Source organism: Thermobia domestica, chromosome 4, assembly GCF_964235325.1.
Source record: "Thermobia domestica chromosome 4, izTheDome1.hap1.1, whole genome shotgun sequence".
Lineage (NCBI taxonomy): Eukaryota > Metazoa > Arthropoda > Insecta > Zygentoma > Lepismatidae > Thermobia > Thermobia domestica.
The window spans coordinates 28,434,571-28,460,626 of NC_137457.1; positions in this window are offsets into that span (position 1 = coordinate 28,434,571).

The following is a 26,056-nucleotide window of genomic DNA, read 5'->3' on the forward strand; positions in this document are numbered from 1 at the left end:
AGTAATGAGCAGTCACGCTACTTCTTAGTAATAAGTAGTCACGCTAATACTTAATAATAAGCAGTCACGCTAATTCTTAATAATAAGTAGTCACACTAATTCTAAGTAATGAGCAGTCACGCTACTTCTTAGTAATAAGTAGTCACGCTAATTCTTAATAATAAGCAGTCGCTCTAATTCTTAATAATAAGCAGTCACTCTAGTTCCTAATAATAAGCAGTCACGCTACTTCTTTATAAGTAGTCACACTAATTCTAAGTAATGAGCAGTCACGCTACTTCTTAGTAATAAGTAGTCACGCTAATTCTTAATAATAAGCAGTCACGCTAATTCTTAGTAATAAACAATCACGCTACTTCTTTACAAGTAGTCACACTAATTCTAAGTAATGAGCAGTCACGCTACTTCTTAGTAATAAGCAGTCACGCAAACTTCTAATAATAAGCGATCACGTTAATAGATGTCACTACCTGCGCTATTGCTTGCTAGTCAATGATTTAACATAATGTTCTGTATAACTAAGTCCTTGAATAACTGCATAAATAAAGTATAGAGTTTGGGGTTATTGATAGGAAACTGAAAATAAAGACTGATCTGTAATTAAATGTAAATAATTATAACTTTTGCTTAAGCACAATTTTAGCCTATAGCATACAGCGAAGGCATGAGGGAAGCAACTACTATTAAGTAAGAAAAAATGGATTTCATATATTTTGCAATCTTATTTCACGGAACCAAAGGGGGAAAAAAATCATTACTATTTTATTTTCGAATTTCAAGCGCTCCCTTCTTTAAATAAAAAATGAAACAAGAAAGGCTTTTCACCACTTCTACTATATATAGGGTGTTCTCCTTTTTTCCCTCTTGTGATATCTCGTGCATGTTTAACGCCACTTCTCGTCACCATCACGGTTAGAACATCTTTCTTTAAAGCGTACAGGCGAAACACATAACTTCCGCTTACGCCATGAGAGACAGAGAGAGAGAGAGAGAGAGAGAGAGAGAAGACAATTTACTTGTCCCGTAAAGTAGTCCCTCCAGACTATATACTTCCTCCACATTCATCTTGGCAAAATAAAACACACACATGATCCTTCCAATCTCTCACCGCACAAGAGACCATGACAAGGATGGTAACAGTGATGTCTGAGTTTTCTACCTGCCGGAGAGCATCTTGAGGAAGCTCTTGAGAGAAAAAAAAACGACTTGCAGTTAGATATGGAGATCAGGCCGACGCAAAAGAAACTTCTTCCTTCCATTATATTTATGAAACCAGTGATCGGTGTCGAAACAAATAGATCTTGACGTATATAAGGACAAAATGAAATATACATGGTAACAAGTTGAGACAATATCCATGGAGATATTGTATTCAATAATACGATTGTTATGACAATTTAATTATTATGCTTTGATCAAATACCACTTTGTGGAACTTTTCCTTCAAACTATCTTTCCAAACGTGACTTTCAGTGTGTAACTTCTATTGCACACATGAGCAAAATTTATTTTGTTTTTGTCGGTCCATATTCTGTATTTATTCTTTGAATTTTGATCCAAATCAGGTCTTCACTGGTATAACTACATAGATTTCTTGTCCCACTAAGGGTTCCTGTAGATTCACAGAAATTACAAGAAAAAGAAACTAAGTTATCCAAGTCAAAATCATCCAGCGACATGGTAGGGGCAACTGGAATTTAAAATTAAGAAGATATGGTTGGTTGTATGCACCTGTGGACCATAGGAGCCAAGGATACAAAGGTTTCTTGAATTGTTGCTATTGTGCTGCCAAAATGTCTTGAGCCGTGGCAAAAATGCGAACTAAAGCTCACACACCCACGCGTTGAGCCAATAAGGGTTCAGCTGTTGCTAAGCGAGAGAAAGAGTGGAATTCCTTCAGCCGATAGCAGCGCTTGCAACGGAAGACTAGGGATCAAGTCAATGTAGTATATTTATAGTACTTCTCTCTGTGTGTAAAAATTAGGGATGGCCAGAACCGGTTCCAGGTGGAACCGGTTTTCGGGTTTGAACAGATCCGGTTCTAGAAGATCCGGTCCCGGAACCGGTTTTTCGGATCCAGATCTGGAACCGGTTCTTCGGATCCAGATTTAGAACCGGTTCTTCGGATCCAGGTCTGGAACCGGTTCTTCGGATACAGGTATGGAACCGGTTCCTAAGATCCAATTCTGGAACCGGGTTTTCGGATCCAGGTCCAGAACCGGTTTTGAAAACCGGATCTCCGAGAACCGGTTCCTCGCGGAACCGGAACTTTGTGGCCATCCCTAGTAAAAATCTGCCGTCTGAGAGTGCAGCCAGTCCAGAACTGATACCTTGAGCACTTCAGTGTCGTTCAAACGCTTCTATGTAAGCCACTTTTTCAGACGAAGTAAAAGAAAAAAAATCGCTGGAGGTAAAGTCGAAGCTATAAGCAGAGATGATTGAATAGTTCTTATGGAAATCGTTGAATTGCCTCAACGGTATGAGCAGCTGTGTGTGGCATGAATCAGAAGAATTCCAGAGCGTGTCATTGATTTTCGCCGACTTTGAATAGCATGTCGCAGATTATTTAGTGTTTGGCAATATACATCTGCTGTAATTGTTTGTCCTGGTTTCAAGAATTCCACACTCTTTTAGTCCTAAAACACGGTTTCCATGAGTTTGTGAATCATAGTGTTTGTCTGAATTTTCTTCACTTTAGGAGAACAATAGTGCCGCCATTACAATAACTGCTGCTTCGACTCCCCAGTGGTGTACGATATCCAGGCTCCACCCTCGTCCATCTCCATCCTGCTCCCAGCAGGCTAAAAACAAAATAATAATCTGCAGCTGTCATTCTTTGATCACTGTGAGCTTCTGTCAGCACTTTTACCACCCATCTCGCACATAGTTTGTGATAACACTGCTTGTCAGTCACAATTCGATATACTGTTTTCGCAGTTCCTTTTTGGAAACTCTTTGGAGCGTTGATTTATTGTGATTTGACGATTGAATCGCGCTTTCTCTTTAATACATTCCACCAGATATCATCCGTCTCAACACTAGGTACTACGTTACGCTTATCGTCATGAACATTTGAACCCCTTCACGAAACTCTTTACACCATCACCTGACCTTCCTTTCACTCATTACTGTCAGTCCGTAAATAGCACACAATTCCTGTGGATATTAGCTGCATTATATTCTTTGGCCTTCAGAAATCGTATAAGATTTTACTTCGCATTTTCACGGGATTTTGTATTACGGCAGGCATTTCACCTTGCTGCTGCTCGCACGTACGAAACTGCATTCGGATGAATTTATCTCTGTAAGCACAGACTACTAATGCATGCTCCTGCGCAGGTTCAGGTTCAGGTTCACGTTCAAGGTATTTTCCTTCCTTGCCAACTCCGCGTAAAAATATCGCTCTTTTTTTTTTTTTTTTTTTTTTTTTTACATACGTCCATTTTTTGACAACAGAATCTTAGGGAAGTGGGTATTTAAAAAAAACTACAGTGAATTAGCTTGGCATAGGAACAGTGGGGTCATTTGGATTTTCACGGGCAATTGCTCCTCTTCATCTTAAGATATGTATACATCTTAATCAATAATTAATAATATTCTAATGAAAAAAAAACGATAATCTGCTTATATCGGCAAGTCTTCCTTTCCCTCCCCACCAAAAAAAAAAAAGAAAGAAAAGAAATGAAAAGAAAAGAAAAAAATGAAATGACGGTACTTTGTTTCTCTGGTGATGTACATTTGGGTTCTTTAGGCCAAAGAGTTGTGGTTAAAGCCAGTAAGAAAACGACCTCTAAGTTTGACCAATAACTTGTTTCATGGTAATACCTGTGTAAAATTCTGTCTCGAGTCTATACACTTTGTTTCTATGTTGACGAACTCTCAGGAATCACGCTGCTTTAGGATGATACATACTTACAAAGTTAGGATATTAACATTTCGATCGAGGACTCGGAGTAACTTATTACTGTAAACAGACAAAGCCTGAGTCTAGCTCGATAATTTCGTAGTAATTGCACCCAACAGTACCAATAAATGTCATATTCATCTTAAACCTAAGGGAGGGATATGGGTCATTTTTCTGAGAACAAGCACAGATTCAGAATATGGTTTAACGGTACCCTAAGGGAACAGCAAGGGCACCGATCCTGGGCGGTGGGGGGTGGCGGGCCTCCCTATTATATTTATGAATATACAATATTTGGCATAATTTGAATGCAATTTGTCTTAAAATCCTCATTGATATACCTTCTGCATATGAATGGGCCCCCCAAATGTACAGAGAAATCGGCGCCCTTGGGGAACAGCAGTGTTCTAAAGAACCTGTCCCGCTCTAGTTACGCTTATATTCGCATTCCTATCGTTTTCTGTCTGATTTTTCAAAAAAATGCATTAAATTGATAGGAAGTTGGAATCTGTTATGTAAGTCTAGAACAGCAGCGAGTCTAGTATTTTCTCTCCAGTATTTTTAGTGATAAAAATATTTTTATATATATATTTTTGAAAGGTTATAGTAAGTGTTGCCTTTTGTTCTTTATTACAAAACTTTCGAAACATTAGATATACCGTATTTCTTAAAATATAAGGCACCATCCAATCTAAGGCGCACCTAAAATTTCACCCCATTTAAACTCATTTTTAAAAAAGCTTCGAATCTAAGGCGCAGAAATAATGTACAAATGGGAGTAATTCAGCGTTGCCAGATCTAGCATAATGATGCTAGATCTAGCATAATTTATATTTCTTTACGATCTAGCATCTTGTTTTTAGCATCCTACCCAAATCTAGCATAATTTCAGCAAGTTTATCAAAAAGCCGTAAAACATGAAGATGAGAAACAAGTTGGTCGTGGGAAGAAAAAGAACGGCAGAAATGTATCCTCTTTCATCAATTCATATAGCCGGTAAACCATACAGGCAGTCTTATTTACCGAAGTAAGTTAAAAACGGCTTTGGGCTTTTTTTTTTTTTTTTTTTTGTGGCTCCACCCATGGTTTTTTAATCCTTTAACTGCGAGGCATGGTCGGAGCTATGAGGGCCATTCTCCCCCCAACTTTTTGACAATTTCACCATCTTTATTTCTGACTTCATGACCATCTTTATTCCTGAAATGAAAGGTCCGAGACCGACCAAAAATTTGCGCCCCCCCCCCAGCAGACAATTCCCAACTCCGCTTATGCTGCTAGGTAATTTTCTTTCAAAATATGTAAAGAAACACTTTGCATTCATTTATACGATATATACGCCATTGAGTCTGGCAACGACTGCACTAGTTTAGTTGAGTTAAAGCTTTGGTGCGGAAGTATTGAGTTCTATCCACGCGTTCTTCCGCTCTGCGTATTTTAAGCTACGTTATCGTATCTCAACTTCGTTCATTTTCTTTTAAAACTCATGAATTAGTAATTGTGAGGATCTAGCATAATTTGACCGAATCTAGCATAATTTCGATCAGGTTTTGGAATAATTCTGAGCTGTCAGTCTGGCAACGCTGGAGTAATTTCGATAATCATTTTCTTATCAGTAAAAGGAAATGTTCATTGTTCGTGAGCGATTACATCTTTGTGCAATCTGTCATTGTTGTAATACAACCAATTTTAAGCAAATTAGTTGTAACTACCACTATTAAAGACTGCAGAAGATACTATGTTGTAACCTACGGGCAATGAATAAATATGTATATACATCGAATCCAAGGCGCATCTGAATTTTGGACGTCTAAAAGCTGACAAAAAGGTGCGCCTTATATTCGAAGAAATACGGTAGTTTCAGTTTTTCTGTTATGCAATGGTAAAACAATACTTAAGGTCTCCAATGTCAACGTTCAACTTAGCCATAATATTCATCAGGAGCGTGTAAAGTTGGAAACTTCTGCAGAACCCATTAAAAATTGTAAATCAATTTGCAAAGACAGGCAATCGACGAATTACAGTAGTTCTGGAATGAATCACGATTATGTGTTGTGTCACGGTGTGTTGGTAGTAAAATATAAGAAAATACAGACAAAAAAAAAAAAAAAAATAAATAAACACCAAAAACAACGACGTATGCTTTCTCTTATTTTACACGAGAAGCAAACATTAATTGTTACAATTTCTTGCCATTCCTTTCAAAGTTTTGCTGAATAATAGACCCTACATATTATTCGTAACTGGTGAAAGGAATGTTTCATTTTCTATTGGATCAAAAGTACCAATGTATTTCAGTTAATGTTTTTTTCTAGGCTTTATATCTGGAGAACTACATATAGTGTAGCCAAATCCAAACAATCACTTAAGTCAGTGTGATGTCCTTATTCCGTTAACAATACGAAAACTCGATTTAGGGACCGTCCAAAAATTTTGTGGCCCTGATCCAAAAACTAATTATTGGCCAAGATTACAAGCTTTGCATGCATTTTTTACCATTCCTCACTTTTTTTTTGGATCATTCCTAAAATTCTTGGCCAAGATCGCAATCTTTTGGTGCACATTTTTCGATCATTCCTAAAATCCTTGGCCAAGATCGCAATCTTTTTATGCACATTTTTCGATCATTCCTAAAAATCCTTGGCCAAGATCGCAATCTTTTGGTGCACATTTTTCGACCATTCCTAAAATCCTTGGCCAAGATCGCAATCTTTTGGTGCACATTTTTGGATCATTCCTAAAATCCTTGTCCAAGATCGCAATCCTTTTATGCATTTTTTGATCATTCCTAAAATTCTTGGCCAAGATCGCAATCTTTAGATGCACATTTTTGGATCATTCCTAAAATCCTTGGTCAAGATCGCAATCTTTTGGTGCATATTTTTGAATCATTCCTAAAATTCTTAACCAAGATCGCAATTTTTAGATGCACATTTTTGGATCATTCCTAAAATCCTTCGCCAAGATCGCAATCTTTTTATGCACATTTTTAGATCATTCCTAAAATTCTTGGCCAAGATTGCAATCTTTTTATGCATATTTTGATCATTCCTAAAATTCTTGGCCAAGATCGCAATCTTTTGATGCACTTTTTGGATCATTCCTAAAATTGTTGTTAAGTGAAGTGCGCAAGCAGATTTCAAATTAAAATACGGATTTCAAATTTGTATAAACTCATGATATACGTATCCTAATCTGGGTTCTGGCTGCCTCTTCCCCTTCAATTTTTACTTCTAGATCCGCCACTGGTCCAGAGGCGAAAATGTTAATACTACTCACTGATTGTTTCATTGCTTGTGAAACAGAGAGGAAATTATATAGTCAGTGGGAAGGAAAATATCGAGTATTCCTTTCTCACTTCAACAAACGCATGATCCTTGTTATTATTACGCGTATAAAGATTTTAAAAAGGCAAACAAACTAGTTGAACAGAATTGCTTACTAAGCAAACAAGATGTTACTTACGCACAAGCACACACACACACACACATGCTACCTTGGTACAACGGAACTAATATCCTAACAAGTAAATGCATAGCAAACACCTTCTCAAAGGGCATCTAACGTAGATTTACTCTGGGTACTAGCACACAATTTATCCTTCCTCCCTCCTCCCCTTCGTAGCTAACACTACATACAGAGAGCAAAAACAAGAAGTTAAACTCTGTTGCATATAAGATAACAATTTACTGACAAAAGTGTAATGCATACATTAAAATAGATGCTAGGAAAATAGGATGCTGGGGAGGGGGGGGGGGTAATAAGGGAATAGAACAAAGTAATTTAACAAGAAAAAAAACGTTTATTGCTATTTTCAAAACCTAAGGGGAAAATAATACAGCTTCTTTTATATATATAGCCAAATATATATATATAAAAGTTATGTTCTCTCAATCTCCCTATGTAGCAATTACCCTTTCTAGAAAGGTAATAAAAATACGTGAAAAAACATATTCCACTTTTATATCAAGGGATGGAGAGAAAAGACGCCACGCTGTTCCACCGCTCCACATATTAATGGGTGTAGGTGGTTACTAATAAAACTTTCCACTCACACTTTGTATATAAGTGTGTGTGTGTGAATGTGAAAACGAAGAAGAATAATATTCCGTTTCCTCAGAGAGAAAGAGAGAGAGAGAAAAAAAGTGCTACTGGTTGAAAGTAAAAAAAAAAATCCCTTTCACTTTCACACCCTCATTTCATGCTTGACTTGAGTGTAAGAAATGTTGCAAACTTAGGAAGAATCTATCAGAGAGAATTATAAATCTTTGAGGGAGCTGTGATGGCTCAGTGGTAGAGAGTTTGCCTCTGGTGCATGGAGTTCCCGGTTTGATTCCAGCTCGCGCCAAGTGGACTTTGTAGTAGACAAACACCGTGTCCGTGGGTTTTCTCGAGGTTCTCCCATTTTCTTCACTCCACCATTGCATTAATCTCTCATCATCATAGTTTCCTTTATCTTAGCCAGTATAATTGTGGGACATAAACCTGGAAGATTTCGTTTCCTTTTTCTCCAGAGGCTCACGTTCGTTACATCTCCTCATCTTATTGAAGCTTGCACTCAATCGGACTCCGGCTGTGTCTCGCTATCCATTAATAATAGATCCTGCAGTCAATTATCGAATACGAGAGCACTTGAGCCTGTCTCGCGAATTTAGATACCACTGAACCCGAGTAGCCGTTCAGTTCTCACTTTAAACAACATGTAAACAAAAAGGGAATTTCTTGAGATTTCTAACTATGGATGTTGTTATATGGGAGCTGCATATAACGCGCACTTAGACGAATTACTAAAATATATAGCACAAAAAGATATGCTGAGATCAAAATATAGGAAAATGAAATGAAAACCAGTTGAGAATGCTCCAAGAGCATTGCCAGAACGAACTTAAGGTTAGTGTAAAGGGACAAGTTTTGCCGATAGATGTCACTACAGTCTTCCTATCTCTCCCATGTATTTTTTACCTTTCACGAAAATTTACAATTTCTTTTATAAATTTCAACCTAGAGACTTCAAATTTTTAGAGAAGGAACTTCATAATCTATTAAAGGGAACAATCCGTGCCGATTTTTATTTCGAGTTTTATTCATTGTTAAAACAGTTTCGTTGTTAAAGATTTGGATATCCATTTGAACAATCAAGCCATTTCAAACGGATTATTGCCTTCGATAGATTATGAAGTTCCTTTTCTAAAAATTTGAAGTCTGTAAGTTGAAATTTGTAAGTGAAATCAAGAATTTTCATGAAAGATAAAAAATACATGGGAAAGATACGAATAATGTAGTGCCATCTATCGTCAAAACTTGTCCCTTTAAACCAACCTTAAAAAGAATGGAGAGAGGAGCGGGAAGGATAGCTGTGATTGTGCCTAGATGTAAAAGTAAATCTTTTTATCCGCACCTTTATGGCGAAAAAGCAGGGCTCGAACACACTGGCTACACAATTGTACGTAGCAAAAAAAAAAAAAAAAAAAATCAGAAGCCGAGTTTAGTAACACAAATCCTTCGTTAGCAACACTGACGGTGTTCTACCTCAGCTAATCACGCACGGCAAAACCGAAAGGGAAACAGGAAAAAGAAAGACGAACGAAGAAGATAGAAAATAAGGGAGAATCAAGGGAGTATCCGGAAGTAAGAGAGTCATAAGGAACAGCAAATGACTATTGAAAGTCGCACGCTACGAAATATCTATCTACGCAACAACACACGATAGCCAAAAAGAAATGGCTTCAAATGACTTTTAAATATAGCCATCCATCACCAGAAAATGAAGGCAGACACCTTAAAAAGCCCGTTCTGGGCTTACATTACAAGAAAATAGATTACCTACAAATGGTATTCGTAACGCAGAAATCAGTTCAAAGGAACCGCGCCTAGTGTGTAATGCTACAATTTACGGAAACCACAAAAGCTATTACTCTTATCTCGAAAAAAAGCCGCACCTGAAAAATAATTTACTTTGCTTTCTTAGCTAGGTGTAAAATTTCTTATCAATTTTCGTTTCTAAGTGGTTGTTTATGTCCTAAAAGCATTCACAAAATTATACAGAGGCTCAAGTTTTATTTGTATTCTTTTCACGGCTTTTATTAAGTTTTTTTTTGTTTGTTTGTTTGTTAGCTTGTAAGAAACTTAATGTTACAAGTCGTGGCTGTATCTTAGAATCAAACCCGAAACAAATCCTGCTAAAGTAGTCTGAATGTATGAGTTTATTGATCTAGAAAATATACGTATAACGCTCAGGGGCGCACCACGGGGGGGGGGGGGGTGTACAACGATACGTTGTATATTTGTATATTGTTACTACTTGTAAATTTTTATTACTTGTAAATTTTGGGCGTAAAGTATTTTATATATGTACTAGACTGGTTAGATTATTCGAAGAAGAAAAAGAAGATAAAGAAGGAAGTTAGATATAATATCGATATATAAAAAAGGGAGATATTCATATGCTTTTAAATAATATGATTGTCGATACGAGGTTGTCAGGACAACAAGATATAAATAAATAGAATTAATACAAAAACGGTGTGTGTGTTATTTAATGGCTCAATTTATATAAAAAGAACCAGTGATATCGTTGTATATGGTGCCGGAACCCGGGAAGGAAGGAAAAGTTGAATCGTTGTAGGGGGAAGACCCACATGGTCCAGACCCCCCAGAACTTCTAACTCAACATACATTTGAAAACTCTCTTAATAAAACTATGCTTTTTAAATAGGGATATCATTGATGTGGTATGAAAATTTTTATCTTACACTTCATCTGTACTCTTTCTCTTATAAAAATTACCTACTTCCAGCATTTTTTTTTTTTTTTTGAAAATATGGGCGGAGGTATTTTACAATTACTTATCGTCTTTTCGGGTGCAGAATAATACGCGTTCAATATTACACAGGCGTAGTGGCTTGTAGTGCTGGACCCCCCTCCAAAGTTTGAACCCTCCCCCAACAAAAAGTTTGGGTGTACACCTAGTAACGCTACTTTAATTCTACATTCTTCCTTAATGTAATTATCTGGATATCTACAGTATATCCCTATGGCATTTATTATCTACAGGGTGGTCCGGAAGGGGGCGTACCCCCCTTTAGTTTCAACAGTATAGTGTTAGTTATGGTAGACTGTCTGTACACAGTTACCTTGAAGTCTTAAGAGTTTTAAGAGTCATAAACATCGATATGATCACCATCGTGTCGTAACACGGCCGGTTCGGTTTTCACCGGATCCGGTTTTCTTCAAAACCGGTACCAGTCTTTTACAAAATTTGTTCTATTCTGACCAGAATAGGGTTTCGTTGTTTTCCGGAAACCGATTCCGTTTCCACAAAAATAGTTTTGTTTCCAAAAGCTTTCACCGAAACTAGTTTACAGGTTCTTGAGAAAACCAAAACCGGTTCCGGTGAAAAACGAACCGTTTTAGGAGAAAACCGGTTTCGGTGAGAAACCGAACCGGTTTTGGAGAAAACTGAAACCGGTTTCGGTGAAAAACCGAACAGGTTTTCGGAGAAAGCTGAAATGTCGGTTTTTCTAGAAACAGCTTTCCGGTTTTTATGAAAACCGGAGTTTGTCCATCCCTAGATTAAATATAGCATTTTAAGATGAACGAGCATTTGAAAATTGAATTTTCTTTTTTCAAATAGAAAGTCATTTAGCTTCATTTGCCTTTGTATTTCATGGACAAATTAGTATTTTATCCTGAGCAGTATACTAACCCGCTGATCTGATCATCACTGCAGATAAACCGCCTCAATTTCCTTGCTTGATAGACTACGTAACAGGCTTATGTGCCCTTTTTACGCAGAATGCATATTCTTGTTCTCCTGTGTCTACAGGTTCAGTCGTGCCAGTTGCATGTCAATATCTAAAAGAAATGAGGTTGGTACACCTGTTTGGAGTCAACGATGTGATATGGTTTCTGATGCCAAAAACAGGGTCAACATAGAGATCAAAATAGAAATTTCCTGATGAGTAAGTATAGAGCTACTCTTTTGTTTGTAAGAGTTTATAAAAGGGATGTGCTTCAACTTTTCCCATTAGAGATCATAGTTTCTCCCCATACGACCGAAACTTTGGTCTAATCAGAAAGAAAATTTTACAAAAGGATGTGATTGTTAATTCAAAGCTTTATCTAACTGTAATAGTGTTGTGGAAGGAAAATCCATCACTTTTTAAAGTTATGAACGCAGAGCTTTTATACGACTGGAAGTCTTATGTGAACAGTTTCTTTTCGAAAAAAAAAAAAAAACTTTGCCTCAAAAATGGTTTCCTTCACTTGAATGAAATATTTTATCATCAAATCATTACTCAATGATGCGATGCTCTGTTCTAAATCTTATCTTGGACACTATGATGTGTTTACTTATTGGCGACCTGTTCAGAAGGTTGGAGATTTTCAGAACGGAAGAACTACATGGTGTCCTTATCGTAAAGTGAATCAATGAACAGTCAATGATGGTATCGTTCGAAAATGAAATGAAATCTTTGAGTTTTACGTCCCCCGGTTATGCCGGTTAGGCTAAAGGAGACGGTGATGATGAGTGATGAATGAAATGGTGGAATGAAGAAAGTGGGAAGAAACGGGGAGAACCCCGAGAAAACCCACGCACACGGTGTTTGTCCACCACAAAGCCCAGTTAGCGAGGGCTGGGATCGAACCCGGGACCCCAAGCACCAGAGGTGAATGCTCTACCACTGAGCCACCGCGACCCCTCAATGATTGTATCGTTTGTATCGTTTTTCACAGCAGGACGCTACTGACTTTATCGAACATATGATTTTACAATCTCTATAAGTTTCAGTTTTAATACATTTTGAGAAATAAAGATGGTTTCATACGGCTTACAATATTATCCGTTATGTACTACAAAAATGCTCTGCGTAAAAAAGGACACATAAACATACTGCACATTTGTATGGATTACTCAATCGGAAAATTGCGTTTTGGAAAGGATGTATCTTCTATAGAGACTTGTTGCCAACACAGTACCCGTAAGCTTATTGACAGAATATTGTATTACTGTCTTCTCTTTGCGTTTACTCGAAATATAGTTTTCTCCTATGTGCTCTTTTAACGTCTCCTATTTGCTCTTTTAACGCAGATCGCCTTAGTTACTTGCATTAAAATGGATATGAGGAACCGATTTTTGATTGTCCATATCTTTCAATCAGCTGGATACATCACATCCATCAGCATTGTCGACTATTATCTTTCGACCCTCTAAACCAGGGCTGTCCAAATGGCGGCCCGAGGGCCGCATGCGGCCCGCCAAACCATTTTCTGCGGCCCACAAAGCTTTCATGATTTACAATTGTTATAACTGATAATATTTTAATTTATATTCATTCATTCTTTTAATGTTTCCACTCTTCTTTCGGAATAAGGCATCCATTTAGCGCTTCTATACAACAAAAAGGCGCGGGCATCCATGGCAACACTGGAATCGGTAATGTAGTCGTTGCTGAATGGGACGATACTTCAATGAACGAATATATATTTGATCTAACTTTTTAAATCAGACCCTTTCTTCCTCGAACTTTGCCTAGAAGCCATAGCGCGCAAGAAATACACCACTTCTTGTGATAAACACAATTTAGCATACTTTCCAAGTTGCAGTCGTCTCACATTAGATTTTGAAAATGAAGCATTTAATTTTTCTGAGTTCTGTAGAGACATCGAGAGTGTCACGAATGGATTTAATGCGAGATTCTCAGATTTTGACAAACTAAAACGGCATTGCATTATTTACTAATCCATTGACAATAGACATCAAAGAACAACCTCCAAACTTACAGCTCGAACTTTGTGACCTTCAGACTGACTCATTCTTTCAGACAAGAACAAAGAAAGGAGTAGATTTTTCAGGCTACTTTCTAACAAACGTTTCCCTAACATTTGTGAGTTTGGTCGGAAAATAGTTTCAATGTTTGGTAGTACTTATCTGTGTGAAAGTGCATTTTCCACCATGAAAATTGTAAAGAATCGCTCCAGAAGCTGCCTTGGAGATCCTTCTCTTTTACATCTTCTGCGGGTTACATCTTTTACAACAAGAGGAATGGATGTAGATACCCCAGCTCTTGTAAACGCTGGTAGTCACCCTCATTAGTCACATTGAATAGGTATGTAATATTTCAAATATATTTTTTTAATTTTTCTTCTGTGGTGTAACAATAATAATAATAATAATAATAATAATAATAATAATAATAATAATAATAATAATAATAATATTATTATTATTATTATTATTATTATTATTATTATCTGCAGCCCTCCACCTTACTAGTAAAGACGGTTATGGCCCGCAGGCTCATTATAATTGGACACCACTGCTCTAAACCCTGGCTAAAACTGAAGATGATACATGAAGTAGTTATTGAGGCTATGGGTCCTCCGGACGCACACACGGACAAACAGAGTTAAATATACCGTGTGGCAGAGCCCATATTTTATGATTAATTTTCATGTATATTTTGGGATATTCATTTTATTAAAGATTTTATTTTTGTTTTGGTGAAGGATTAAAAACACGGAAATAATTAATGTTGGTATAAGTAATCTCACAAATGCAATTCTTAGTAAATTCATATGCTTGTATTGTCAGCTCTTTGAAATAACATCATAGCACATTGTTCTCTGTCTGAGAATTCAGGAACCGAATTCTGCAAATGTGTAAACGAGAACAATTGACAGAATTTCACGATCATGCATTTGTAAAATTATTGTGAACAAAAGACACATTCACGGGTATGTAGAAATTGTCAAGAATCATGAGACAGAGCATTCCAAGTGTTGCCAGTTGTTGATCGCTATGAGGAAACGATCTCGTTTTCCTCAAGAAAGGAGCACACGCATTTCTGACGTCAGGCTACTGTGGCGAATTCCATGGTACGGAAGTTCAAACAAAAACGGAGGGACGAGAGGTCTCGAGACAGAAGTTCGGAGACAGAAGGAAAGAAGTTCAGCGGACAGAAGGACAGAAGTTCAGAGGACAGGAGTTCGTCAGAAGTTCATACAGAGTCTAGTTCCGATGTGACTAACCCTTAGTCACGATCCGACTTCATTTAGCTATCTAACATTCGAGTCATATACATTCAGTATATTAGATGTGGAGTTGAATCACATCTTAATCGTCGATGACTGCAGCGGAGTGTCTTACCAATTGAGGCACGAACCACGACAGAGATATCAACCCAGGCGATATCTTTCAACCAGAGACTAGTTACGGAGAGACCACCAAGGACCACCACAGAGGCACCAGCTGAATTTGAACCAGAGGTATGCGTAACTTTAAAGTCAGTAATCAACAGCTCAATGCTTGGCTTGCGTTGCTCAATCTGGCGATACTTCTAAATACCCGTAACTAAAACATCACATTTTACACTTATACATTTCTATGAGAAATACAAACATCTATTATCAAATTTATATATGAGTTTAATTTATACGATAAAATCCCATTAAAGGGGATGCACATAACGTGTTTACAACCGGGTGAACATGAAAGATGTGCACTAACTCCAGGAAGTGATTCGTGACATCAAAAGAATACAGAAAAGTTATCTTGCATGTTGTCGAATTCCGTGTCGTCTACGAGTGACGGGGGGGGGGGTACTAACTTGGAATCGAAACTCGAATCCTGACAATCGGAACGGAACAGAAAGATGTACACATACTTCGGGACGTGATTCCTAACACCAAAAGAAGATAAAAAAAAATCATCTTGCATGTTGTCGAATTCCGCATCGTGTACGCTGTACACATGTTTCTATTCCGTTCCAATTGTCAAAATTCGAGTTTCGATTCCAAGTTGGCACCCCTGTCATTCGTACATGACGCGGAATTAAACAATATGAGATTAGTTTGTTTTGATGTCACGAATCACCACCCAGAGTTTGCGCACATCTTTCAGGTTCACCATGTACCTGGTATATAAAGGGAGAATTTGTAAACCAAATTCCTTAAATATCCCGTGATTTAAAAAAAAGATTGAAAATTTTAAGTTTCTTTACATTATCCGCCATTTTACTTGAAAAAAAATTAAGAACATCATTTGTAATATCACAGACATAACAGTTCATTGTATTCACGATGTCTAAAAAGATTGTTTTAAATACGTTTTTCCTTAGAATATGTTCTTACATTGTGAAAAAGTTCTTTGAAAAGTGTAGAGGTTTGGCCGAAGCATTCTTCCAACGCTGTTTGTAATTCAGAAACGCTTGCGACTCGTGTGTTCTTTTTTTTTTTTTTAAACCTTAATCCGTCCTGGGCTGTCACACGGTTCTTGATTAATGGTGTACCAATGCAATTCTTCCCTTAAAAAGCCCTTCACAAAAGAAGACCTTTCTCTCTTCTTTCCAAGTTTCTTTTCCCCTTACTTTATTTTCCTCTATTCACCGACAGGTGTCAGGAGACTCGTCAATAATAGAACATCGATTATATCCGCCATTTTACACCACGACATTTGCTCTGAAATACATGCATTATTTCTTGTTTCTCTTGCCTAAAAAAAAAAATGTTTTGTTAACTAGAAGATACCATAGGAAAGAAAATGACTAATAATTATGAAACACAAAGAAGGTGATTTCGGTTGTAAAACATTTAAAACTGCGGCACATTTCGAAATTATACGGAGAAAATATATTCTTATGCAGGAAAGAATTACAAATAACTGATCCGATTTCATAAATTCACTGTAGCTTTATTGGACATTTTGTCAGAAAACTTTGCAGGAAGTATTGAAGAAACTCGAAAAGATTTTTTGTGTTGCTAATTTGCTTCTAAATGACCATTTATTCAAGATGGCGACAGGCACAGAGAAAGCTTATGTTGTTCTACAGTTTCAATCACATAGTCTGTTCTAACAATGCAACGCCACTTCTAAACAAAGTTAAACTGCCAAGTCCATTCGGCGATGGTGCCTCTATAAGGAGAAATCAAGACTATAGAAACGCTTGAACGCGTGCGAGAGAGTTTTGCATGAAGTCCACAGAAGTCGACGAACAGAGCTGGCAGAGAGCTGAACATTCCACAACCTACCGTTTGGAAGTTCTTACGAAAATGATTCCAGTCAAAAGCCTTACCGCTTGCAATTGCTATAAGCCCTGACACCTGACGACAAAGTCAGACGCTTTGAATTTTCGGCACAGATGAAACAGCTTGTAGAAGATGGATTTGTAAGAAACTCATCTTCAGTAAAGAAGCAGCAGTTTTTGTGAATGGCTCAGTACAGGGGCATACGCAGCGGGTGGGTCCTAGGGGTCCGAACCCCCATTCTGAAATCCCGACTTTTTTTTTGTAAATGTAGTCTACTTTTAGGGGCAAATTTTAGAAATTTTAACAATTTAGCCTCAAATTGTATTTGGAACCCCCGAAACGCTTTAGTCCCCCCGAAATAATTCCTGTGTACGTCCCTGGCTCAGTAAACAGACACTTGTAATAAGTCACTAGAAAACTTTTGCGTTTTTCAATACGTGTGCAAAGTTTTGTGACGATATGTCAAATAATAAAGCTACAGTGAATTTATGAAAATTGGTCAATAATCAAGATTTTGGGGGGTAAATTTTCCAAATTTTGCATTATTATCTTTCGAAAACTATCATATTATTTTATCCCAGGAGAGACGAAGGAGAATGGTAAAATATTCCGGAAATAAAATAGTTCCCCGTTCGGACCTCAGTGTGAGGACTACTTTGGGAAGAATCATCAAAAGAGAAAATAATAGATTATATTTCAGCATAGGAACTAAGATACATAAAAAGTTTACGACGTGAGGGTAAACTTAAAAATTTAAAAGTGGAAATGAATAAATGTAAAGTGAACATAGTGGCTTTGAGTAAAGTGTGACGGTCAGAAAAAAGTGAAATAATGTCGGGAAACTACACAATACTTTACTCAGGTGATGTTGGGGTGGAAATGATGCCACAATAGCGATGAGAAACAAAATAGTCAAAAGTATAACTAAGGTGGAGTGCTGTAGTGACTGCCTGATGTTCGTAAGACATCGTGCAAAATCGGCGTATACTGTAATACAAGTGTATATACAAACAACTGATCATGATGGCAATAAAGTAGAACCAATATGTAACGAGACTAGTGTTATTTTGCATCAGGAGAGAATCGTTTTGAATTAGGCAGAAGAAACGCAAGGGACCAGAAACTGATCAACGTCTGTAGGCAACATGATTTGCTGATGACGAATACATGGTTAGGAAAACAAAGATGTATTCGTGGAATTTCCTGACCAGGGTTGGCAAAAACCATGTTTTTATTGAACAACCCCCCCAAAAATTTTTTGGTTTAAAACCGTTTTGGGGGGGGGTTAAATAATTTGCTTTATGTATTTATATCAGATATGGACAGAAATGGGTTTGTTTCGCCTTGGTGTTCTTACGCAACAGCTGGGTTATGTTGAAGGGGTCACATAAAGCGGAATCCAAAAAGTTTCTCGGCTTGCATCCGTGAGAAAATTGTCCTCCATTTGAACTCGAAACCGGGACTAATTGACCACAAATGCGATACGTCTGCCGACTCACTCACGAAGGACTCCCGATAAAAATACGTCATACTTGTTAATATAATTGTCAAGAGTCATTTCAGAAGGACAAAAAGATAACAGTTGCACAAGTGAAACCATTATACAGTATTACATATGGACAATTTCAAAGTACTGCACAGTGCAGAAGAACTAATTTAGTCCAAGTTAGTTCACTACGACTTTTATTAGCCCAAGTTAAAGAAATACAACGACTTAATTTACATATCAGTAAGAAAAGTGAATAAAGATAAGAATTATTTGAGTCCACTTTGGCTCTGACCCATTTATACATAAATATATACCAAAGGTACCGTACTTCTGATTTCAATAAATGCCTCTCGTGGGGTTTTATGACTTCCCCCCCCCAAAAAAGTATGGCATTTCGATGTATTTTATCAATAGTAAATATTATTAAAACGAAACAATATTTAGAATTTTTCTTTGATTGCAATTGCATAACAATAATCACAAACTATAAAAAAAAATCACAAAAGAAACATTCATAAACTTTATATATATATATATATATATATATATATATATATATATATATATATAAGTTGCTTTTGTAGTATAATCTCTTTGTGTAATAAATGGGGAATTTAGGTCTGAATATAATAAGAATAATATACGGGAGTGAAACGTGATAACCCACAAATGTGTGTTCATCAAGATTTTACACTTTTACGAACATTTTTTTTTGTTTGTTTAAACAAGTTAAAAAAAAACACTTGGTTTAAACAACCTTTGTTTAAACTAGCTAACCCTGCTCCTGACATTACCGAGTGGACATTGATTCGAATTACAGTTTCCTAGTGGGAGAGGTACAAACCCGCTTAAAGTAAATCAAGAAAAATGAGAAGAGAAATCGAAAATGGAATTTAGGACGACGAAGAAGTATGGACAATAATGTGAAAGAAGAGAGGAAGGAACATTTCTGAGGAACACACGATAGGGTAGGTAGCGTAAAAGAAAACTGAACAAAAGTTAAACAGATTTTAGTAAATGTGCTCAATGGTGACATTGGCAAGACGGAAAGAGCACCAAGAAAACTATGGATAACTGAAGAGATGCTTAAGAAAGAAGATGGAGGAACGCGGAAGGGTGAAAATCATGGATATTAAAGAATACAGAAGGCTGAATATTGAATTGAGAAGCAAAACTAACCGAGACAGAAAGAAGTACAACGAAGCAATATGTTAAAGAAATAATCGAAGATATGGTCTAATGTATCAAAAAGCACAGGAACGGTGTGGAAGAACTAGCAATATGCACAAGCACTTTTGAAATAGAAAATCAACAGGATAACGCATAATCACTGACCATTAAAGAACCATTAGGATCTCGGTGGAATACATGATCAGAAAAACCGACCAAAAGATATTGTGATCAAAGCAAAAGAAGAGATGGATGAAGCGAAATGAGCCCGTATATTGAAAAGTGAAGCAATATAAGCCATCACAAATATGAGAAGGAAGGTGGCTATTGGAGAGGACGACATACCACGGGTTTGCTCACGGAATTAGGAACAATGTAATAAAAGTACTAACCATAATTTCATTTATTAACAAGCTTCATCTGTAGGAGAATGGCCGAAGGTTTTTCTAGTTGTTACAATGGTTGTATTATCTAAGAAAAAGCAAGCAAATAAGAACAGTGATAACAGAACCACTAGTCTTATTTCGCACACTGCGAAAACTACTATAGAATAAGCGGTTGCAAAATAAGATAGAAGAAATGTTGAAGAAAGATCAGTTTGGATTCCGGAAAGTAGAGGCACCAGAGATACTATTGGGCTGATGAGAATTATATGAGAAAGAGTTCTTGACGCAAAGAAAAAAAATGTTTCTGATTCATTCACTCTCAAAAAATTTGAGACCGCGTCAATTGGATCAAACTTGTAGAAATATTTTTAGAAAACGGGGTTAACTGGAGAGACTGTCGACTCATTCGCTATATGTACACAGGACAAAGAATGACGTTGCGCTTGAACCACGGAGCAACCAACAATGTGGCGATTGGGAGAGGAGTCAAACAAGAATGTAATGTGTCACCCCAGTTATTCAACGCTTTAGAGTGATTTTTTAATGAAGGAAACATTAATGAAAGTTAGAGATTTCAAAAGTGGGAGACAGATCAACCAACAAGGTGAAATATGTGAACGACACTGTTATTGTAGCCAGAATCGCGGCAGAACTACAGGAGATGAACAGAATAGTCAACACTGGAGACACTGTGGAAATCAATACCGAAAAGTTGAAAATCATGAGAATATCCTGTGGAAGAGGAAGAATAGAATAGTCAACACTGGAGACACTGTGGAAAAAAATACCAAAAAGTTGAAAATCATGAGAATATCCTGTAGAAGAGGAAGAATAGAATAGTCAACACTGGAGACACTGTGGAAATCAATACCAAAAAGTTGAAAATCATGAGAATATCCTGTGGAAGAGGAAGAATAGAATAGTCAACACTGGAGACACTGTGGAAACCAATACCAAAAAGTTGAAAATCATGAGAATATCCTGTGGAAGAGGAAGAATAGAATAGTCAACACTGGAGACACTGTGGAAACCAATACCAAAAAGTTGAAAATCATGAGAATATCCTGTAGAAGAGGAAGAATAGAATAGTCAACGCTGGAGACACTGTGGAAATCAATACCAAAAAGTTGAAAATCATGAGAATATCCTGTGGAAGAGGAAGAATAGAATAGTCAACACTGGAGACACTGTGGAAACCAATACCAAAAAGTTGAAAATCATGAGAATATCCTGTGGAAGAGGAAGAATAGAATAGTCAACACTGGAGACACTGTGGAAACCAATATCAAAAAGTTGAAAATCATGAGAATATCCTGTGGAAGAGGAAGAATAGAATAGTCAACACTGGAGACACTGTGGAAACCAATACCAAAAAGTTGAAAATCATGAGAATATCCTGTAGAAGAGGAAGAATAGAATAGTCAACACTGGAGACACTGTGAAAATCAATACCAAAAAGTTGAAAATCATGAGAATATCCTGTGAAAGAGGAAGAATAGAATAGTCAACACTGGAGACACTGTGAAAACCAATACCAAAAAGTTGAAAATCATGAAAATATCTTGTGAAAGAGGAAGAATAGAATAGTCAACACTGGAGACACTGTGGAAATCAATACCAAAAAGTTGAAAATCATGAGAATATCCTGTGGAAGAGGAAGAATAGAATAGTCAACACTGGAGACACTGTGAAAACCAATACCAAAAAGTTGAAAATCATGAGAATATCCTGTGAAAGAGGAAGAATAGAATAGTCAACACTGGAGACACTGTGAAAATCAATACCAAAAAGTTGAAAATCATGAGAATATCCTGTGAAAGAGGAAGAATAGAATAGTCAACACTGGAGACACTGTGAAAACCAATACCAAAAAGTTGAAAATCATGAAAATATCTTGTGAAAGAGGAAGAATAGAATAGTCAACACTGGAGACACTGTGGAAATCAATACCAAAAAGTTGAAAATCATGAGAATATCCTGTGGAAGAGGAAGAATAGAATAGTCAACACTGGAGACACTGTGAAAACCAATACCAAAAAGTTGAAAATCATGAGAATATCCTGTGAAAGAGGAAGAATAGAATAGTCAACACTGGAGACACTGTGGAAATCAATACCAAAAAGTTGAAAATCATGAGAATATCCTGTGGAAGAGGAAGAATAGAATAGTCAACACTGGAGACACTGTGAAAACCAATACCAAAAAGTTGAAAATCATGAGAATATCCTGTGGAAGAGGAAGAATAGAATAGTCAACACTGGAGACACTGTGGAAACCAATACCAAAAAGTTGAAAATCATGAGAATATCCTGTGAAAGAGGAAGAATAGAATAGTCAACACTGGAGACACTGTGAAAACCAATACCAAAAAGTTGAAAATCATGAAAATATCTTGTGAAAGAGGAAGAATAGAATAGTCAACACTGGAGACACTGTGGAAATCAATACCAAAAAGTTGTAAATCATGAGAATATCCTGTGGAAGAGGAAGAATAGAATAGTCAACACTGGAGACACTGTGAAAACCAATACCAAAAAGTTGAAAATCATGAAAATATCTTGTGAAAGAGGAAGAATCGAATAGTCAACACTGGAGACACTGTGGAAACCAATACAAAAAAGTTGAAAATCATGAGAATATCCTGTGGAAGAGGAAGAATAGAATAGTCAACACTGGAGACACTGTGGAAACCAATACCAAAAAGTTGAAAATCATGAGAATATCCTGTAGAAGAGGAAGAATAGAATAGTCAACACTGGAGACACTGTGAAAACCAATACCAAAAAGTTGAAAATCATGAAAATATCTTGTGAAAGAGGAAGAATAGAATAGTCAACACTGGAGACACTGTGGAAACCAATACCAAAAAGTTGAAAATCATGAGAATATCCTGTGGAAGAGGAAGAATAGAATAGTCAACACTGGAGACACTGTAGAAACCAATACCAAAAAGTTGAAAATCATGAGAATATCCTGTGGAAGAGGAAGAATAGAATAGTCAACACTGGAGACACTGTGGAAACCAATACCAAAAAGTTGAAAATCATGAGAATATCCTGTGAAAGAGGAAGAATAGAATATTCAACACTGGACACACTGTGGAAATAAATACCCAAAAGTTGAAAATCATGAGAATATCCTGTGGAAGAGGAAAAATAGAATAGTCAACACTGGAGACACTGTGGAAACCAATACCAAAAAGTTGAAAATCATGAGAATATCCTGTGGAAGAGGAAGAATAGAATAGTCAACACTGGAGACACTGTGGAAACCAATACCAAAAAGTTGAAAATCATGAGAATATCCTGTAGAAGAGGAAGAATAGAATAGTCAACACTGGAGACACTGTGGAAATCAATACCAAAAACTTGAAAATCATGAGAATATCCTGTGAAAGAGGAAGAATAGAATAGTCAACACTGGAGACACTGTGAAAACCAATACCAAAAAGTTGAAAATCATGAAAATATCTTGTGAAAGAGGAAGAATAGAATAGTCAAGACTGGAGACACTGTGGAAATCAATACCAAAAAGTTGAAAATCATGAGAATATCCTGTAGAAGAGGAAGAATAGAATAGTCAACACTGGAGACACTGTGAAAACCAATATCAAAGTTGAAAATCATGAAAATATCTTGTGAAAGAGGAAGAATAGAATAGTCAACACTGGAGACACTGTGGAAACCAATATCAAAAAGTTGAAAATCATGAGAATATCCTGTGGAAGGGGAAGAATAGAATAGTCAACACTGGAGACACTGTAGAAACCAATACCAAAAAGTTGAAAATCATGAGAATATCCTGTGGAAGAGGAAGAATAGAATAGTCAATACTGGAGACACTGTGGAAACCAATACAAAAAGTTGAAAATCATGAGAATATCCTGTGGAAGAGGAAGAATAGAATATTCAACACTGGACACACTGTGGAAATAAATACCAAAAAGTTGAAAATCATGAGAATATCCTGTGGAAGAGGAAAAATAGAATAGTCAACACTGGAGACACTGTGGAAACCAATACCAAAAAGTTGAAAATCATGAGAATATCCTGTGGAAGAGGAAGAATAGAATAGTCAACACTGGAGACACTGCGGAAACCAATACCAAAAAGTTGAAAATCATGAGAATATCCTGTGGAAGAGGAAGAATAGAATAGTCAACACTGGAGACACTGTGAAAATCAATATCAAAAAGTTGAAAATCATGAGAATATCCTGTAGAAGAGGAAGAATAGAATAGTCAATACTGGAGACACTGTGGAAACCAATACCAGAAAGTTGAAAATCATGAGAATATCCTGTAGAAGAGGAAGAATAGAATAGTCAATACTGGAGACACTGTGGAAACCAATACAAAAAGTTGAAAATCATGAGAATATCCTGTGGAAGAGGAAGAATAGAATAGTCAACACTGGAGACACTGTGGAAACCAATACAAAAAGTTGAAAATCATGAGAATATCCTGTGGAAGAGGAAGAATAGAATAGTCAACACTGGAAACACTGTGGAAACCATACCAAAAAGTTGAAAATTATGAGAATATCCTGTGGAAGAGGAAGAATAGAATAGTCAACACTGGAGACACTGTGAAAATCAATATCAAAAAGTTGAAAATCATGAGAACATCCTGTGGAAGAGGAAGAATAGAATAGTCAACACTGGAGACACTGTGAAAACCAATACCAGAAAGTTGAAAATCATGAGAATATCCTGTAGAAGAGGAAGAATAGAATAGTCAATACTGGAGACACTGTGGAAACCAATACCAAAAAGTTGAAAATCATGAGAATATCTTGTGGAAGAGGAAGAATAGAATAGTCAACACTGGAGACACTGTGGAAACCAATACCAAAAAGTTGAAAATCATAAGAATATCCTGTGGAAGAGGAAGAATAGAATAGTCAACACTGGAGACACTGTGGAAACCAATACCAAAAAGTTGAAAATCATGAGAATATCCTGTGGAAGAGGAAGAATAGAATAGTCAACACTGGAGACACTGTGAAAACCAATACCAAAAAGTTGAAAATCATGAGAATATTCTGTGGAAGACGACGAATAGAATAGTCAACACTGGAGACACTGTGGAAACCAATACAAAAAGTTGAAAATCATGAGAATATTCTGTGGAAGAGGAAGAATAGAATAGTCAACACTGGAGACACTGTGAAAACCATACCAAAAAGTTGAAAATCATGAGAATATCCTGTAGAAGAGGAAGAATAGAATAGTCAACACTGGAGACACTGTGAAAATCAATATCAAAAAGTTGAAAATCATGAGAACATCCTGTGGAAGAGGAAGAATAGAATAGTCAATACTGGAGACACTGTGGAAACCAATACCAGAAAGTTGAAAATCATGAGAATATCCTGTAGAAGAGGAAGAATAGAATAGTCAATACTGGAGACACTGTGGAAACCAATACAAAAAGTTGAAAATCATGAGAATATCCTGTGGAAGAGGAAGAATAGAATAGTCAACACTGGAGACACTGTGGAAACCAATACCAAAAGTTGAAAATCATGAGAATATCCTGTGGAAGAGGAAGAATAGAATAGTCAACACTGGAAACACTGTGGAAACCATACCAAAAAGTTGAAAATCATGAGAATATCCTGTGGAAGAGGAAGAATAGAATAGTCAACACTGGAGACACTGTGAAAATCAATATCAAAAAGTTGAAAATCATGAGAACATCCTGTGGAAGAGGAAGAATAGAATAGTCAACACTGGAGACACTGTGAAAACCAATTCCAGAAAGTTGAAAATCATGAGAATATCCTGTAGAAGAGGAAGAATAGAATAGTCAATACTGGAGACACTGTGGAAACCAATACCAAAAAGTTGAAAATCATGAGAATATCCTGTGGAAGAGGAAGAATAGAATAGTCAACACTGGAGACACTGTGGAAACCAATACCAAAAAGTTGAAAATCATAAGAATATCCTGTGGAAGAGGAAGAATAGAATAGTCAACACTGGAGACACTGTGGAAACCAATACAAAAAGTTGAAAATCATGAGAATATCCTGTGGAAGAGGAAGAATAGAATAGTCAACACTGGAGACACTGTGAAAACCA